General features: G+C 41.7%; 1 protein-coding gene across 2 annotated transcripts in view; it reads right to left on the bottom strand.

Annotated features, from left to right (window-relative positions):
* Positions 1-18322, bottom strand: part of GPR158 (G protein-coupled receptor 158) — a 211193-nt gene that overhangs the window by 37696 nt on the left and 155175 nt on the right. The window lies entirely within an intron of this gene.

Raw genomic sequence — 18322 nt, 5'->3', positions numbered from 1 at the left:
ATTCATGCTTAAAGTAATACAGTTAATATATGGGAAAATCTCTTTTTCTAGTAGTCCATATAAATTAACCATGCGGAGTTCTTACATATTGGCAAAGTTATCTAACTTTTCCTGACAAAATAAGAGACAAGTAATCATGAACAGGAACAACCCAACTTTGCATTTCTTTTCAGCCACTAGGACACTGAGGAAGAGGAATGAGGATACACTGAAAGGTCCAGCTTTGCTGTATTCTGCTCTCATTTCCATGAATTCCTAACCATGGCAGACAATCAAATAGCACAGATGTAAAAGAAAGAACTTGTCCTACTATTTTATTTCCTTTAGGTGTAAGAAAGAGTAATCACACCCACTGGACACAATCCTCCTCTCAGATCCACAATGCAGACCCCTGTACTTCAGCAGGGTTCAAGAAGAGGTGCTGGGTTGCCTGTATCCTTATGCTATTATGCAAAGCTGGCAAGGGTTAATGAAATGCGGTACAGAAAACTGCAGAAAGACATGTAACTGTAATACTTATAATATTTGTTGGGGGTTTTGTGCCCACTTCAATAAAATAAATATTAGCCACTTTATAATGTGACTGACAGGCAGCAGTGTTTTATATCAACCCTACTGAAAAAGAAGCTATTTATCAGCACTGTGTTCTCCTTCCACTTGTGGAATAAATATTAACTTTATCTTGTGGTTGTGCAAGCAGGTATCATGGCTAAGACCTTCATGTATATTTGAAAGGAAAGTTTATTCTTCGGCTTGTCTGCAAAAGATAAGATTCAAACCACTCTTAGAACAGATAAAATCGGGAACATCTCCCCCTGTCACAAGATACAGCAGTGTTACTGCCAACAGAAATTGAGACCATGAACAATGCTAACTTCTGTGGATAAAATTTCCATGTGATAAAATATTGTTATTATTAACAATATTCCTCTGCAAATGTGTACCTGGAGTATATTACACTGAAGGGAATGAAAATCCTGGCAAGAGTATCAAAGCTCATCAGGCATCTGGGGAGTTACTCTGTCTCTGATCGATTAATTCACAGAATGCTGGAATAGCCAAGGTTGGAAGGGAGAGATTAAGAAATCGCCTAATCTAACTCCCCTCATCAAAGCTGGATCAATGAAAGTGGGTTACTCAGGACCTTGTACAGTTGGGTTTTGAGTTACTGGTCTGTGTCAATCATCTACAGTGGGGAAAGGAAGAGGCCAGTTCCTGGCATGGAAGAGCAGCAACCCTCTCGTAGAATAAAAAGTCCAACATATAAGTTAAATACCAAAGGATTCTACAGCAGCTTCATGTCCTTCTGTGCAACTTTCAGGCTCACAGGAGATACTTAAGACGCAGGAACATCACGTATAAATATGCCTCTACTTTACCAATACAGAGATGTAGATATGGCTATTGAAAGTTGCAGTACTACCTGCAGATCTCCCCTGCTTTCATAGTCTTCTTATTTTACATTTTTAAATTCTCCATTCTCAGAAGCAACAATGACAAAAGGTTCCAAGCCCTCCTTATTTCAAACCTCTGTCTTTTCTTATGAATGCAGATGATGCAGAGATCAAACAGACATTCACTGGTAACCAAGCTGCTAGTCACATAAATTCCGTGACATATAGCCCAACTTACTTACGTTGCCCTCTTAGCATTCACTAAGAAATTGAGAAAAAAGTAAATTCCACAGTAAACAGACCTAAAGAGAATTTTTAGGTCCGATTTCACTCATACTCCATTATGTCAAACACCTCTTCTGATGGAAGAACAAGTAGAGCAATGACTGTGTAAGAAAGCAAACATCAGTATGTGGACAGCAGTTTCTCAGTTAAAGCAGAAAACCGATCCTGGCCAGAGCAAAGGCAAATACAGAAGAACGAGAAGAACGCAGAACAGAATCTCTTCTGTTTATAATACTACAGTGAAGGAACAAATAACTAAAAAATCCAGCAACCAAAAAGACCCAGCTGTATAAAATCCACAGCTGATACAGAGGTGAAGAGGGATGGAATCTTCTGCTCCGATTACCCTCTTCTCTTCTGGAGCAACCACTACGCATAATGAAGCCCTACTTCTCAGGAAGTGGCTGCTATCACCTCCTGATGGGAAGCAGAGAATACATCTTTTGTTTCCTTTTGCTTCCATGCACAGCCTTTGCTTTTGCTTTATTAAATTGCCTTTACCTTGAGTCACAAGTTTTTTTCCATCTTATCTTCTCCCCCCCATCCTGCTGAGGAGGGGAGTGATAGAGCGGCTTGGTGCGCACCTGATGTCCCACCAAGGTCAACCCACCACAAAAATACAACATACAATTAAAGGAAATTTAAAGAATCGTAATGCAGAATCATTCTATGTTGCCAGCAATATCTGAATAAAATTAATCTTTCATAAGCTTCCGTGTTCCATTGACAGGTAAATGCTCATTCAACTATGTTTACTCTCAATATGTGTAAGCATGCGTAGCAATCAGAAAAAAATGCTAATTAAGTTAATCACGAGCACTTCTGAGGAAGATACAGTTTCCTGGAAACTAGTTTCTGAATGTCTGTCTGAATTTAAATTTTGTGAAAAAAAATAAAGTTGCATGTCTTGACAAATACTTGCTGTTCCCTCCCCTGCGCTGCAGAATACCACACTGCTAGGAATCTGCCTCAACAGCTAGGACTACCCCCAAAGCAACAGCACTAACGGTGTCCTTAAAAATAACTGCTGATCACAAGACTGGAGTGCTCCATGGATGGGTACAGGCACTTTGGGAAGGACAGACAGGAACAGCAAGTTACCCTGTTTGTGAGAGGGCAGCTGGGATGCGTAGAGCTCTGCCTTAGGACACCAGTGAGAGCTTATGGTGACACGTGGTGGGTGTCTGCTACAGATTGCTTGATCGGGAATACAAAGACAGTAGGTCCTGAGGTGGGCTTTCCTTAGACAACTGGTAGAAGCCTCATGTTCGCAGGTCCTGGTTCTCATAAGGGTTTTCAGCAACCCCAGTATCTGCTGAAGTGCAACACAGAAGGGCACAGGCAGTCCAGGAGGTTTCTGGAACGCACCAATGATAAGTTCTTGATGCAGCTGCCTGAGGAACTGAAGGGAGACACTCTGCTGGACCTCAAGTTTACAGGGAAGGAAGAATTGCTCGGACTTTGAAGGTCAGGGACAACCTTGGCTGCGGTGACCGTGAATGGGGGAGTTCAGGATCCTGAGAGAAGGGAAAAAAGCTTCAAGCTCCTCCAAGCTCAGGAATGGACCATACCAATGTGCAGGAAATCAAGCAAAGATGGCAGGATGCGTGCATGGATTAACAAGGAGCACCTGACTAAACTCGGACATAAAAAGGGAGCATATAAGAAGTGGAAGGAGGACCGAGGGGACCCAGGAGGGAGACAGAGACAGTATCTGAGCAGACAGCAATGGATTTAGGGAAATCAAAATCCGCCTGGAGTTCAATCTGGTGAGGGCTGATTCAACTGGCAACAAGAAAAGCTTCTACATGTGTAACAGCAGCAAAAAAAAAAAAACCCTAGGGAAAATGCAGGCCCACTGCTGAATGATGCAGGGACCTGGTGGCAAATGACACAGCAAGGACTGAAATTCTCCATGCCTTCTTCACCTCAGTCTTTACTAGTAGGACTTGCTTTCCTGAATCCCAGGTCCCCAAGACCAGCGGAAAAGTCTAGAGGAAGGAAGATTTAACCTTGGTGGAGAAGAATCAGTTTAGAGAACACTTAAGTGAACTGGATATACTGAAGTCCATGCATGGGAAGTGACAAGATGTGGCCAACGTCATTGCAAGGCCGCTCTCAATACTCTTAGAAAGGACTTGGTGATTGGGGAAGGTTCCTCTTGACTGGAAGAAAGCAAATGCCACTCCAACCTTCACAAAAGGCAAGAAGGAGGATCTCAGGAATTACAAGCTGGTCAAACTCATCTCAATCCTTCAGAAGGTGATAGAAAGAAATCCTCCTGGAAACCTCTTCCAAACACTTTAAGGTCAAGGTGACTGGGAGTAGTCAGCATGAATTTATGAAGACAAAATAATATCTGACTGACCTGACAGTCTTCTACAAGAACATGACTGGCTGGCTCAGAGAAGAGCAGTGGATGTTGTTTATCTTGTCCCAGGAAGACTTTTGACACCGTTTTTTAAAAAATCCTCACAGACGAGCTGATGAAATACGAGTGAAATAAATGGACAGTGGGCTGGACTGAAAACTGTCTGAACTGTCAGGCTCAAAGGGTTGTGGATTAGCAGTAAGAAGTCTGGTTGGAGGCCAGTCACTAATTGTGTACTCCAGGGGTTGATACTGGGATCAATACTGTTTAACCTCTTCATTAACAACCTAGACAATGGAGCTCAGTGCATCCTCAAGAAGTTTGCAGATGATACAAAACTGGGAGGAGTGTCTGAGAGGCCAGATAGTTCTGCTGACGTTCAGGGGGACGGAAACACATTAGAGAAATGAGCAAACAGCAATCTCAAAGTTCAACAAAGGGAAGAGCTGAGTCCTGCAGCTGGGCAAGAATAACCCCATGCACCAGTACATGCTGGGGGCCAACTGTCTGGAAAACAGCTTTGCAGAAGACAACTTGGGGATACCGGTGGGCACTAATTTGACCATGAGCCAGCAATGTACCCTTGTGGCAAAGAAGACCAGTAGCCTCCTGGACTATATGAGGAAGAGTATGACCAGCAAGGTGAAGAAGGGGGTCCTATCCCTCTACTCAGCATTGTTGAGGCCACACCTGGAGTTCTGTGTCCAGTTCTGGGCTCCCCAGTACAAGAGAGGCGTGGACATACTGGAGCTAAGCCCAGTGAAGGGCCACAAAGATGATTAAAGTACTCGAGCATCTCTCATAATGGGAGAGGCTGAGAGGGCTGGGACTGTTCAGCTTGGAGAAGAGAAGGCTCAGGGGGAATCTTATCAATGTATATAAATATATGATGGGAGAGAGTAAAGAAGACGGAGCCAGACCCTTCTCAGTGGTGCCCTGTGACAAGATGAGAGACAAGGGGTACCAATTGAAATCCAGGAAATTACATTTAAACACAAGGAAAAGCTTTTTTTGTTAATGTGGTCAGACGCTAGAACAGGTTGCCAGGAGAGGTTGTGGATCTCTGTCCTTGGAGAAATTCAGAACCTGACTGTATACGGCTCTGTGCATCCTGCTCTGGCTCAGCCTGCTCTGAGCAGGTGGGTTGGACTACATGATCTCCTGAGGTCCTTGCCAACCTCAACTCTTCTGTGATTCTGTATCTTTGTTACAGTCATCACTATACATTTGTATAAATAGATGGAAGAAACTCAGAAGTCATTAATATTTTCTTAGTGTGCTTTCTGCAACAAGCTTTTTATTCAGACCTTAAATCTTAAGATGTAATATGCTTTAGGAGTGTATTAACATTAGAAGCATAGTTAGCATTACAAGCTCTTTTGTATAACTGTTCTACAAACTTCTTCAGAGCTTTGACTGAATATTCCACAAAGCATCACAAATTCTGCTGTCAGGGGCCCACTAAAGTACACCTTTTCACTTTTATTTTCCAAATTTATTACTAGATGACACTGTCATACATTCTAATGAAGAAGGTAATGCAATACGTGCACTTCCCTGCAAGGCTATATATATCAATGCAACATAAAACTTCCATAAATAAATGAAACATTCTGTTCATTTGTCATTCTGCAATAAAATATTCAAGTTAAAAAAGTCAACTGCAAGAAACACTAACTCATCTTCTATGTTTCCTCTCAGATGCACAGGAAGAAACAGCATCATCTGACAAGCTGAATTCTGAAAAGTGTTGCTTTGGGCGTTCACCATAAAATAATGAAAAAAATGACAATTTAAATTATGGTCAAAGGTTTAGTTGTCAAGGGGTCTAAGCCAATCAAGAAAAGCAAGAATATGTTTAAAGATAAAACTATTCTGAATGTTCTGAAAGAGCATTAAGCAAGCACACAGGAAAGCTAATCTAAATGCCAAAATTTTCAGGAAGAAAAAGGAAAAGTTTATTGCTATGAGATAGATGAAACACTCAGAGAATCTCACCTGAAATCAAATGTATAAGATGTAAAAGACGCAGACCCAGGCAATCTATCCGAATACAGCAATGAGACCCTACTGACAACAAAATGGACTGAACAGAATGAGACAAAAACACAATAAGCTCGAAGCTCCATAAAAACTGCAAAGATGAAGTAAGGAAGAAGAGTCCCAGCTCCACTCTGAGGTCACATACACATTAGAAAAATGTTGATAGATATGAATTTTTTTTAAAAGATTAGTTGTTTAAACAGGAATATTCCAATCAAAGAGACATTAAGTAGTAGTAAGAAATGCAGTGGCAATGACCTTGCTTCACAACCAAATAACCCCAATGAACAAACAGGGGAAAAGGGGGGAATTAATGACTCCTTTCTTATTAACAGTCAGACATTGACCCAAACTCAGACTTGGTGACATCCCGGAGCAAGAGCTAATCACACAAGAAACAGATTTGGACTCCTGAATACAGCAGGCAGCTTAAATGTGGTGTTTCATACAGCATGAGGACAATAATAAAACAAATCATCATAGTCTAACTGAACATGGAGACAAAAGGGAACAGAAAACATGGTTTGTTTTTACTGAAAATAGTCTTGAGAGACATCATTTGCTTTCTGTATTCCATCTGACAAGTCTTGCAAACGACATTGATGACTCTGGCTTTGCGTGCTGATGCAGCTGCCTGATGACGGACCTGAGGCTTTCCAGGGCAGGGCGTGCTGCCAGTCCTTCCTACATCCCAGCCCACCAGGGCTGCATCCGGGCTGCAACAAGCTAGGAAACAGCTACGCTTAAACGCTCATTGCCTTCTGAGAGCCCACCCAGCAAAACATTTTTGCGATTTGGGATAAAAAGTAATGTTTGGGTTTGCAGGACAATCTCTGTCAGTGGCTCTAATACAGTCACTATGCTTCCAGTGCAAAAACAACTACAAAGTTCACTGACTTGATTTACAAATTCTACCTTTTTTCTTACAAAATCACTCGCAGCTGAAGTCCAGATGGCTTTGGGTTGGGTTTTTTGTTTGTTTCTTTGTTTTTTCCAGAAAGCCCGCGCACTGTGCCTGGGCTGCAGGTTTAACCGATGTATCACATTCTGGCTGCTCTGCGACTCCGTACAAGAAGGTGTTTGCCAGCTGTGGGGAACTGTGCTTTTAGGAAGATCTGGCAGAAAGCGACTGCAGCTGGTGGCTGTGCCCCATCCTGTCGCGCAACGCTGCCTGGACTGTGCCCACTGCATAAAGCAGACTCTGGCTCTGCGTGATTTCTGAACACCACAGAAGGAAAATAAAGGAAATACAGACAACTCTTAGCTCTCGATGGTCAGCCTATCTTTCTCAGCTCAGGAGAGCTCATGGTGCTTGTAGTTCCGTGCCTGGTGTTTGAAGAAAGGCTCAGGAAGGGCACAAGTCTGCCAGCTCCAGCCGAGCACCCGCATTCCGCACAGAACTAAAGCAGTGACGCCGCTGGCTCTGCAGCAGCCATGAAGGAACCAACAAAGTATCGTACCACTAACCTTAAGGCAGTCCAAGGCAGGCAAGCCAAAACAGCACCTCCAACAACGTCCAGCGCTCAAAGTAAAGGCACGGCTAATGAAACATAAGTGTAGTTTGGGAGTTAAGTGGCAAGCAAATACCCTGAAAGCTGGTGAGTTAAATATATGCATGGATAAATAGATAATTGGAAAAGACTCAGTTTATAGCTTTTACCAACAAAAACGCATATGAATTCAGCGTGCCTCGCTCTCGGTCTCACTCAGCCATACCTTTCTGTGGCGAGACAAGGGACAGGCAACTGAGGAACATCCTGGCAGAACACAGCAGCATCAGAAGAGTCCAAATGACCTACAGTTTTACGACTTCAGCGATTTATGCTGCTTACCACATGGTGACAGTGTAAGTGGAGCAAGAGTCAATTTCCTCTCTGACGAGCATGCAAGGGAGGAGGTAGTTCTGGTTCTTCAGAAGGGAAATGAAGACTAGCAAAAGGTGCAAACCTGCCCCTGTAAGGCTACAATATAAGTAACAATGTGAAAGAAACATTTGGATACCCTAATCAGGGAAATCCTGGAGGACACGGACTAGGCAAAATGCTGAGGCACGTGTGCAGTACTCTTGTCTTCAGGAGACATGGCACAGAGATGCCGTATCAGTACAAAGTAAACCGGTATTGGGACTGGAAGCCGCCAGACAGTGACAGTGAGGTGCACGCCTCAGCTATTTGTTGAGAGTTAGTTTCTTTGCTTGTGTTTGGCACTGTTGCTACTGCTTTCAGGTATCTGCGTGATATTCTACCTTATGGGAGAAAATCAAGCGTCAGCACTTGTTTGGTACACCTGCACCACGCCTCAATGCGTGGCACGTGCCCACTGTCTCCTCTGGGTGAGATATAGGTTGTCTTGGGCATGCCTAAATTTTCAGTGAAAACCACAAAAGTGGTTTGTTAGCACAAAACCCATTAATCTATTTAAGTGGCAGTTCGGTACAGGAAGGACGGTAGAACAGTTGTCCAAGGCTCTACGTATCTTTGACTAGAACTAGAGGTTCTGGGCAAAGATAAATGAATACCAGAATGCCATGTGAGAGAAAGAGCAAGCACAGGAACAAAGTTCAAAGAGGAGTATAAATAGACAGTGGCCATCATCACCATGTTTCCCCCCCAAAATGAGAAAAAGATATGAAAATACATAGAGTGGTCAATAAGGATTTTGTGTATAACCTCTTACCTGTATCAGTGATCCTAATGGTGCAGCTGCACAGCAGACGTGAGTACAAATCCCAATAAAGAATGTGAAAAACCTGTACGAGTTTGTTCGTGGGGCTTCCAGTCCAGAGGGATCATTGTAGGAAGCAAAGAAATTGAACTGAGTGCCAGCCAATATTTCGAGGCAGGACACTCACAAAGTTTCCTTATGAGAGACTGAGCCACAGACAAAACTGAACATTGCGTAACATATGCCCTTGCAAAACTCTACATTTTAATTCATTCAGATGGTAAAACGGTCAATGTCTCTTCTTCACCGGTGTAATAGGTTTTTATTCATCAGAGGCCAATGTTAGCTGATGCTCACCAGAAGCCATCAATTGCTACTTCTAAAAAGAGTTTGACGGTCACCACCTACAAGGTTCCCAGAGCAATATATAGGCTATTTTCTCAACTAGCAAAGTATGATTTGTAAATTGAATAAAAACTTGGAAGTGATTTGGTCATTGCAGCCACATTCTCCAAAGCATTTGAAAAAGTGCAGAGAAGCAAAATCCAGAGCTGGATTATGTTAATCCGATTTAAAATTTAAAAAACAAAAAGCCTGTCCAGTCTAAGATAGAAGGCAGACTTAACGGCTGAGGAAAGATCCTGCATAAAGTAATTAAGGCTGTTACTAAGGGATGGCCGGGACAGTGTAATTCCAGCCCTTTTATCAGTTTCAAGACTCTCAGCACTATATGGAGTTTTGTGCGAAGCCAACGAGAGTGTGATTTCTGAGGTGCTAGAGAAATATGTCAGAAGGAATACATGATGGTCATTTAGGGACAGAAGGAAACCATAGGAGACCTAGAAAATACACGGTGTCATAAAAAATAGTATCAAATATAAAGTTCAATACAGAACTTTGTAAAAAAATACAAACAGCAGCATGAAAAAGGTTCTAAATGCTTGTCACGTATGCCAAAACTAGAAAGACGAGTCAAGCAGAAGAACAGATCTCCTGAAAAAATGTGGGCACACATTTGTTTGCAGCATCTGGAAAAAACAGTTCATAGTTATTTCACCGTATTTCAGTGAGGGAATGGTACCAAACAATTCCACGCTTACACATACCAACTTTATTTTTACTAGCTTTGGTGAAACTGCCATGGTGCCTTCTGACATCAGCTCTTGACTGGAGGCTGTGAATTCACGTAGTTTGAACTGAAGTATGATTTCAGACAGGTAATGCCAATTTGCATTATCCACAACTGAACAGTAGAAAATTATGCCACAGTTATGCTGAAAAACGTCAGAGGAAGACTTCGGTCCACACACAGCAACAAGGCAGCACCAATGAATCCCTGATTGATTATTTTGTAGAACCGAAAGCTGGAAACAAGAACGCCTGCACTGGAGAACACTGATGCCAGAGTCAGAGGGGCCTAATGGATATAGGAAAAAATAGGCAAGGAAAAACAAAAAGCTTAGGAAGGTTTGTGGTCACGGGAGCGTCTGCCGCTTCCCAATAACTCTGTGTAAGCCAATGCTTGAGGCAGAGGCTGCACTCACATGAAGTGGTAACCTCCACTCCACACACCCGGGGGAACAGGTGGCATCTCCCTGAAATCCCAGCAAGGGGGAGAGAGATTCTTTTGCTCAAAAAGATCTCGGAAAAAATAGCTGATGCTGTTGCAGAGGCCAAGCGCAGAGCGTGGCTTCACCAGAACAACTGCGCTGCTATTCACTGCCAGAGCACAACGGCGGTGATGGCTGGGAAGAGACCCAGAGGCCCTTGAGTAACTCAGTGCTGCAAGCTAACTTAATTCGCACATTAGAAATAGGCACTCAAAATTTTACGCTGATTATTAACTGCTAGTATTTTTAGATTTGCCCAGAAATAGAGGCTCCAGCTTGAATTGTATACAACTAACTGCAATTATGTACAGAGGCTCACGTTGTGCACATGAAAGAGGTAGGACTCAAGTCAAGAAAATCCAAAACTCAGCTGCATGTAAAACCTGCCAGTGCCCTGTACTGTAATACTCCACAATAGCAAAAGAGTTTTAATTTTTAATACAATTTTTTGTGGTAATTTTTAATTGAAAATATTACAGATTGGGCCTAAAAGGAATAGCTTGATACTTGCAACTGAATTAAATACTTAAGCTTTCTTCAGGACCTACTGTCTGTGTATTCCTGAACTTCACGGAGCCGAGGCAGCATTGTCTTGGCCTTTCCAGTTCAGGTCATGGATCTAATACATTGCATCTAAAATTCTTAGAACACCTTGGACATCTTTCAGAAAAGCATATACAAGGATAACTCACCGATGCGCAGGCTGGTACAACGCTGACAAGCTTTACCCCTCTCTACGTCACAGCGTGGCAACGTAGCATTTTATGTCACCAGTGGTTGGTTACCACTGGTCAGATAAAGACTCAATTTTTCAAGGACATAATGGCAATATTGTGAAGATATTGTGAAGACAATAATCCAGAAGAGAACAACTAATATCTGCTAATATTTGGTCCAGGCACCAGTTTTCCCAGTACTACAGATCTGCATTAGGGTAAGTGATCAGGACTAATTTCAAAGCAGCTGGTGTGTCCCATTAAACAGCACAACTATATCATTTCAGTTTATAAATATGCTTAATTTCTCAATAGACCCATACTAACATGAATGCTACCATCTCTATTGCATGTTCGTAAAATAAAGGTCAAATATAGGACTAACGACTAAATTACAGAGCTTGATCAGCTGTATGACACAGACTATTACATTTTTCTATAGAAACTCCTACAATTTGGAGTAGTATGTAACTACAGAATAGCTTCCAAGAAGGGATTCAGTCTTGATCTGAAAGCAGCACAAAAAATTCCTCATTTCTCGTTAGGTTTTTCTATAGCTAAGCACCCTTCTGAGAAGAATTTGTGCCAGATTGCTCATTTGAATTTCTCTGGCTTTGGCTTCCAGCTACCAGATCTTATTAAACCTCAGTCCAAGAGATTAAAGAGTCTTTTGTGACTACTTTTTCTGTCCCTGATTGTTTATACACCACACAAGAAGTCATCTCTCAGCCTTTCTTGCTGATCTAAAAAACAGATTAGGTTTCACAGCATCAAGCACTTTTCCCAGCCCTCAAATACTTTCTGAACCACATCCATCTATTGCACACCTCCTTTAAAAATGCATCTCAGGAACGGGACATAATGCATTTGTATTAGTTTCAAAGACGTCACCTCCTGTTGCAAAATCAATTCTCTACTGATAACCTTTAAAACTCCTATTCTCCTCAATTTTTGTCTTTAACTAGTCCCTAACTATATTTTGCCTTTTGGCTGTATTCAAGTGTATCTTTTTGACTAAGCCCAAGTTACCAAGCAGTAAAAATTACTTCTCATTACTATCCTTTCTGAAACAAAATTTATCGTTTCACTAGGCTTTGTGTTATCCACAAATTTTATGGGTAATCATTTTGTGCTTGGTTCTTCACTGCAAGCACAAGCAACGAAGAAAATGATGAACAGTATCAGGCTTACTCCTGATCCTTCACAGTAGCCCACCAGAAGCCTCCCCTCCAGTCATGATTCTTCAGTGACAATCAGCGTATGGGATCTGGAAATCTCTGCTTCCACTTAACTGTGATCAGCCCCTGCGTGTGGAGCGTGAGTCACACGCTTAACTCCCTCTTCACACTCCTCCACGAATAGCCTACAGCTCACGTATTGCAGTGCAAGGCCTGGTTTCTCTTTCATGCCATAATCCCACCCAGCAGACAGGTGGGCAGCAGATATCTTGTTCCACCGACCAGTTCCCATGGAATGAGAAAAAAACCAGTCTGTAGAGCCACATTACTCGTATTGCAAATGCACGTACAAATGCATGTCTGCCTGGAAGGAAGATGCTGCTGTACTGCACCACAGCACAAAGTTTTGCCAGCTAATGGGGTCCTGGACTCGGTAAGGTCTCTGAGAAGAAGTCTTCCAGCTCCGGTTCTGAAGCCCTTCTGCTATCACGTAACCTGATATGCAAAACCAGTCCTTTCTCCCATTATTTGCCATGGTGCTCCTGCATGCCATCAACACCAAAGAGACCTGAAATGTCTTGTAATACCTGTGGGTCATTGTAGAGAGCCTTCCAACCCACTTTTTTTTTTTTTTCCTAATCATGACGGGAATATAATTTAATATTAAAACACCAGGTACTTTCTTTATCTTCTCTTTGAACTTTCCTAGCCAAACTACTATGATAAAGCAGAATGCATGTTATATTAAGGTGGTTAAAAAATAAGCACCCCATGGAACTGTACAGCTGTATCTACAATATTTTAATATAAATTAAATATTAATAGGAATACGGATGAGAATATTTTCAGGACCACAGTGCTCCAGTAATCTTACATACTTTATATGCTGCTGATTTTTTTCCTTAAAGATAATGTTTATTAGTCCCACTTCTACACTGTGCTCCATCAAGATTAATTCTACACTGAGTGTCTTTGTAACAGTTGTGCTACATTTTATTAGCTTATACATATGAAAGTAGATATTTTATTCAGAAATATGAAACAGAACCATTATGCTGTCTAGTTAAGGCTAGTTATTGCTTAAGAATGGCAGGGATACAAAAGAGCTAAATAGTATTTTAATAATGCAGATTTTATTGGGAAAAAAGCCACAATAAAACAGAACGTGACTCTGTTATTTAATCTAGAAGAACTACCAACACGAGAATTAAATCTTGAAAGTGCATCATGCAGGAATGCTATGTGGAATTTACTAAACTCTCTAAGTTGTCTAAGGAGCATAAAAATAAATAAACAAACTAGGAAAGGTTTGAGAAATTAATTATACTCAGGAAATGAATTAATTAGGTTAAGACATGCTAACAAGAAAACAGATTTTTCCATGACGAGCCTAATTAGTGAAACTTAATTCCTTATGAACTCCTACTGTATGCACATACATTTTTGCATAAGTCCAACTCCCTTCCTCCCTAAACTGCATCTCGCCGCCTTTCACTCCCCCCCAGCCCTTAAGCCCCCGTTTCCCTGCCGTTTCCTCCAGCGGCCAGGCAGGAGACCTGGCGTGGGAGCAGCCAGCAGCCGGTGCCCACTGACCGCCCGGGGCACATCGGGCACAGAGGGACCTGCTCACGCTGCGGGTTTCAGCCTTCGCACTGCGGGAACATTTATGAGGTTTGTTTTCCACCCAACACTGTTCTTCACAAAGCTTTGTAAGACTTTGTGCGTAGAACCTCTTATCACTGCTATCTTTGAACTCTCTTTTCATAAAAAAGAAACATCAGTGATGTGAGCTTCAAATAACGCAAATGACATAAGAATCCATGTACATTTTCCATGTACTGCTTCCCTTGTTTAAACAAAGACAGGTAAATGTGTATGGCCATGAACTGCTCCATGCGGGGAAAGTAGTGTAAAAGAACAGAGATGTCCTGCTTTCACAGAAGATTTACTTTTCCCTAATTTAATTAATTTCATAATTAGTGCAAAAGGTACCTGATGCCTCTCCTTTTTCTCCATGTCTCTCTTTTAGCTGAAACTAGGTACCTCCCTCTCATCTGAGTCATCACTAAAGAAAATAAAGCTAATAGTGAGGTGACAGGCTCTTTTTTAATCCTTACAGTTCCTACATCGCTGCTTGCTCTGATATTCAAAGCAGCATCACTGACCTCTAGATTGAGCACAAAGAGACGAGGCAGAACAGGGAGCTGTGGCTGCAAGAGCATTAGAGCAGTGTGAGCTCCAGCTGCCCACAGCAAAACGTTCATGGCTGTGAGCCCTTCTCTGCCAAGCACTGGCAAATTTTGGAAGCTTCTTGAGTTCATTTTCCTTGTAGAATAGAAACTGGCAGTACAAAATAAGTATCTTCTCAGTGTAGGATGTTTATTTTCAAAAGTCCAGCTGCCCTTCTTCCCAAAGCTGGAACAGTAACAAGCAGTGCTCAGGAGCTCTGTTCAGCCAAGGCTTCAGACCGCGTGTCTCTCCCCTCTCCAGAAAAAACGTCTTCATGTCTTCATCTCCCTCTCTCCAGAAAACTGCACAAGACTTGTGTGGCAGATGCAGCACTTACTGCATTTCTGCAGGAACAACAGATCACAGCTTCATGTTTGACCACATACCCCTTCCCTTTTCCTGCTTAAGACAATGCAGCCAGAGACCAGGCAAACTGCACATCGAACCTCCTGCATGAGGTTGCACGGAAGATTCAGAAATGTGGTGTCACTGAGCTTTGTTTGCATTATTAGGAATTAAAGTTAATAGGGAAACTTAAGATTATACCATTGTTACGTAACTGCACAATTTACACGAGTTTTTATCTGTTTTATCTGTTAATTCAAACCCAATTCCTACAAAAAGCCATCTCACCCAAGAGAGGGGTACTTTAAAGTTCATGAGTCTTGGGGGCAAATCTAACCCAAGTTGTAGCCTGCTCACCTTCAGGAGGAGGAGAGGGGAAATCACTCATGTAGACAGTTCCACTGCTTGCTCCAGATGGCAAGGCACAGCAATGGAACCTTAGCACGGTATTTAAATGAAGTGCAGAATTGCCTCGTGGGGGTAACATCTTCTTGTCCTCCCACTAACACGCCCATCCCACCACCACTACTTCCATAAAAGCCATTGTATGTCATTGTTTTCTTTTCCACACCTGGAACATTACGTTCTCCATACCTTCTCATTCTCCTCACTTCCCCGCTTTCCTCTTTTTCTCTTGGTAACATAAGAAATGGAGACTCTCACAAACTAGAGACACCGTTCCTGGGTTTTATTCTCCTAAAATGTCTGTATGCTATCCTATATGTATACACACACACACGCACACATCTGTATGTATATACCTATAGCTTTCTTGCATTCTTATGCTTTAATTAAGAATTAATCCTGACAAGAAGACGGTAGAAGTTCACAAAATACCAAAAATGAGATACTCTGCTCGTAAAATACAGGGCTTGGAAAGGGACACAGTATTCAGTCACAGAAATATAATGAAAAAATGCAACATCAGCATCTCTCTTAAACTCAAAAGCTTAACTTCGAAACATTATTATTTCTTGAGAGAATTAATTTGAAGAATTCATTGTTGAGGAAAGTACTGAGTTTTACGTTCATGGCTCTACAGTTAGAGTTCTTAAATTAAGCTCATTTCCTTACCCCCATCCTTCCACCCCCATAAACATCAGCTCATTATTTTTAAAAATGCACAATGAATATGAAAGGCAATTTAAGATGAGGCACTGTAGAAATTGACTGTGACGGGTGTTCAAAGAATGAATCAGCACGACTTCCCTTTTCTTTTACTCTTTCCTAAGCATCTGCTTTTGGCTACTTTTCTGATTTCTCCTTGATGCTTAATCCTAACGAAACCTCAAAGAGCTCCTCGGGAAGTGGGGAGCCACAAAGAAAACAAGTGTTTCCAGTGCCTCCTACCTGGCTTTGGATAACCTTCATGCACCAGCGCTACTCAAAGCACCTCATTTGTTGAGAAATACAGCTTTACACTTTCTGGTTATCATTAGTAGCTGCTTTTACACAATATTGGTTTTCCCATTAAACTTAGAAAAATCTCAAATTCCCTGCTAGCAATCAGTTCTTCCCCCAGGCAAAACACAGGCTACCTGCAGGAGGGAACCAGTGCTTGTTGCGAGCACTTGGGGTGCCTGCAGTAAGCCATGCTTCAACTTCTTCAACCCTTTAATGACCGTGGATTAAATTACATTAAATTTCTACCAAATTTCTATTAGCATCATTTTATTCTTAATTAGCATAACTGTTGCAAATGTATATAATAAAACATATACCTAACTTGACTTGTCTTTTGCAAGGCACACTCCCTGACTGAAATATTCAGTACTAAAAAAAGACCACAATATCACGAATGTAGGAAATGAGTGGTCAGGAAACTTGGGTGGAAAACAAAGACAGATTCCTAGAGAGAGTAATTCCAGATGAATATATGAAATAGGGTGGGGTTTTTTCTCTTCATACTTCACACAGAAATATAGAATTATTCAGGTTGGAATTACCTCAGAAGGCCATCCAGTGCTCAAAGCAGGCTTAACACTGAATCCAGACCAGCTTGCTCAGGACTTTATCCAGTTGATCTTGAAAACCTTTGAGTATGGAAATTCACAACCTCATAGGCAACCAGGTCCACTGCTTAATTACCCTGATAGTGAAAATGTTTTCCTTGTGTAACATTGACCCTGATGCCAATTTATGTTGTATAAAGTTGAAATCTCCCATTTCAATTTGTCATTGTCTTTTATTCTCCCAGTATACATAGCTGTAAAGAGCATGTCTCCATCTTCTCAGTAACCTCCTTGTAGGTGTTGGACAGCTTCTGTTAGGTCCCTCCAATGCCATCTCTTATCCAGGCTGAACAAGCCCATTTCCTCAACTTCTCCTTGCAGGGCAAGCGCTCCAAGTCCTGACCATCCTGATGGCCTTTTGCTGAACTCACTCAAGTTCACTGATGTCTTGGGAGAGTCCAAAACTGGACGCAGCATTGCTGCATGCTTAGACCAAGCATATGGTCTAAGGTGTGCTAAGTAAAGGAGAATAATCACTTCCCTCAATCTTCTGGCTGATACAGTCCCGTCTGCTGCTAGCCTTCATTGTTTTGTGCTGATCAAGGATGAGGATGTAGTTCATTCTTGGTTTCTTATCCAATCTTTGTCCTGTTCGCTGACCTTGTCAGCACAGGTGCCAAGCAACACCAAACAGCTGAATGAGCAAAGCAGAAGCACAAGATTTTCTGCCCAATTTTGCAGCCTGTCCTCACTTCATATAAATGGAAGATCAACTGCCCTGTCAGGATATTGCTTCCTCACATCATGTAAAATCATATAAACAACCTGTTAGGGTAGCAGAACTGCAATGACAACGTGAGTCTTCCATAGTTGTAGGCTGTTTCTCTGTATATCTGAGCTACAGGTAACAAACCATCCAAGCAAAGTCACCAGTTCTGTTATATCTTTTCTATAGTGCTCTAGTTGATATTCTTTTTGCATCAGAAATTGTTCATCCTAGAAAATACCATGAGGATGTGGGATTTTCTGGACGAATTTCAATGCACAGATGTGGCCAGACACAGCATTATACAGTCAAGAGTTTACCAGCCAAAGCGTACACTTGTAACCAGGGACACAAATAAAAGGGAGCTGCAAGAAGAGGCCCTATTTCAATGGGAAAGCAGGGTTTTCCACCTAAAACGTGACAAGCCAATAACGCAACATGAAACACAAGATATTCTCAGTCCTCATTCAGTTTACGAGCATAATATCAAACTTCCTGTATCTAACATGCCAACACAGTAATGAAACTAAGATGAAAAGATGAGCAAGCCTACTTCATCCAAGACGTCCAAGTACCAAATACACATAACTGCATTATCTCTTTTCTTCAATAAGAATACTTACAGAATGTATCAGTAATTTTTTTCACTAAAGTTTAAAGAGGAAAAAGCATTAGGATTTTATCCAGTATACCCAGAAAAGGCTTCAATTCTTTAGCGGACCGTAGGAGTGGGATTTGAAGTTGGGTCTTTGAATCTTAATCTCTGAAT

This window comes from Rissa tridactyla, chromosome 2, assembly GCF_028500815.1.
Source record: "Rissa tridactyla isolate bRisTri1 chromosome 2, bRisTri1.patW.cur.20221130, whole genome shotgun sequence".
Taxonomy (NCBI): domain Eukaryota; kingdom Metazoa; phylum Chordata; class Aves; order Charadriiformes; family Laridae; genus Rissa; species Rissa tridactyla.
This window is presented reverse-complemented; position numbering and strand designations above follow the sequence as displayed.